This window comes from Mandrillus leucophaeus, unplaced genomic scaffold (assembly GCF_000951045.1).
Source record: "Mandrillus leucophaeus isolate KB7577 unplaced genomic scaffold, Mleu.le_1.0 Scaffold31, whole genome shotgun sequence".
Taxonomy (NCBI): Eukaryota; Metazoa; Chordata; class Mammalia; order Primates; family Cercopithecidae; genus Mandrillus; species Mandrillus leucophaeus.
Window position 1 is genome coordinate 6,812,362 of NW_012103254.1, and position 2,194 is coordinate 6,814,555.

The following is a 2,194-nucleotide window of genomic DNA, read 5'->3' on the forward strand; positions in this document are numbered from 1 at the left end:
GTTAATAATATCTAACTGGGGCTGGAAGAGGGGTGAAAGTCTAAACTCTATATTATGTTCTATGAGCTAAAATAACAACATTGCTTTCAAAATTTTTTTATTGAGATCTACCATAGAAATGTGCTTTTCATAATGTAGTTTTTAAATACATATGGCATATAATTACATTAATATTTAAAATGCTTATTGAATGCCTATAAAATACCAGATGCAATCTGACTCACTCAGTATCAGGATTGAACAAAAGCCACAAATATTTCAATCCTCATGCATTTAACATTTTATAACAAATGCATGTGTGTGTATTTGAAAAGCTTAACTTACAAAGAACTTATTAAAAAATACTTACCGTCATTCATTTGATACACCTTGATGTTTTCTTTTTTTTTTTTTCCAATTTTTTAACTTTATTTGATGTATTTGACGATCAAAGATTAGTTCTCATCCACACTGACTGTCTGTAGATTTTTGAAAGCGGTAACAGGTACATAGGTAACCAAAGTATGGAGCTTATTTGGTGAATCTTCATCCTCATTACGTTTTCTGGACAGCCGCACATGGATTCGGTATGGGACATTCCTTACTCCTTTGGCCCAGACAGCTTTGTTGAGCTTAGTAAGAATGTGCACATCTGGAGTTCCCATCTCCTTCATGGCAAATTTCCGAATCGCTTTGAGTGCCCGAGGGGCACGCTTCTTGAAGCCCCCTCCATGGATGCGCTTGTGAATGCTGATGGTGTATTCTCGGGTCACCACCTCGTTGATGGCAGAACGGCCCTTTTTCTTCTGGCCACCCTTCTTTGCGGGAGCCATTCTGCCGGGTCCAAGTTGGAAAGGAAGAGCGCGAGGTATTGTGGGAGAAGGAAAGCCCCACCTTGATGTTTTCAATTCATTCTCATCTTATTTAAATATGCTTATTGTGGCCCATTAAAATATTTTTTGTTACAAATGAGTTTTGTTTAGCAGTCTGACAAATACCTCTTTTTGGTGATAGAGGAAGGGTTTGACCTCTCTCATTTTCCTTACACATGTTTTCCTACAACTCAAAATAATTCCTCATGGTCTCTGCTTAAGGCACTACAACATCTTGAGCCTGCAGTTAGCCATTGTGATTGACAAGTATTCCATATATGGTGCTGGGAGGTAGATTGAGAGTAATGAGAGAGAATGTAGTGAAGCACCTTACTTTATACATTGCTGGTCCTTGTTTACCCATATGAGCACCAGAGCCCTCCCATTTTTGCCCTGTTACAAGGCATCGGTTTTGCTTTCTTGTCCTCAGTAAGCTGATGAGAAGGCAAAGATCCCTCTTGGTCAATTTGCAAAGGAACAAAAACACAAATAATGTAATTTTCCCCGACTCTCATCTATGATTTACATATGGTCTCTTGTCTTCTCTCACCCCAAGGCAATGACTCTCCAATGTTGAATCCCATTCCTTCTATTCCTCTGACATGGGCTCCCCGTATATTTGTATGTACTTTTTAGAATTCAGTAGTAGTTGCCAAACCCAGGTCCTTCAATTAATACACCTTCTTTTGTGGGTTCAGAGTAGAAACTGAGAACAAATGTATGTTCCTCATTTTGCTAAAAGCTTGGATGCTGGTTCAAGACTTTAAAGTGTTCTCATTTTATATCTCAGCTCACACCCTCTCAAATATTTGAGAAAAGTGGACTTTAATTATAGAAAAATAATATGATTAAAGGAAAAATTAGTTAATACTTGTTTGGCCAAAGAAGAGAAACAAGAAGCGAAGATTTATATCTATCTATCAAAATTTTACATATATTTGTAATTAAGACTATAAGAATATTTTCAAACTGTCGTATAAGGAAGCAGGAAAAAACCTGCATAATCCTGTCATTATGATAATGATCATTTTTTTAAATTTTTGTAAACTACTTTAAAAATGTCAACTAATATATGAAATTTATGCCATTAAAATAATCTATAGAAACAAAATTAATTATATATTAAAATATGCTTTAAATTATGTGATTAAACAAGGCTGACATAGGTATGTAGAAATGATGGCTATAATATTTAAATATGTAAATAAACTTTTCGTGATGCAGTTTAACATATCAATATTCAAATAAATTTTCAACATAAAGTTAGAAGAACATTTAGGGTTTAGAATGTATTTAAATATATGTTGTGTTTTTTTCAAGTTTTTAAGTTATTCTAAAAGGTA

General features: G+C 34.5%; 1 pseudogene; it reads right to left on the reverse strand.

The window, feature by feature from the left end:
• Window positions 1–434: 434 nt before the first annotated feature.
• LOC105544809 lies at window positions 435–812 on the reverse strand (annotated as a pseudogene).
• Window positions 813–2,194: the final 1,382 nt, after the last annotated feature.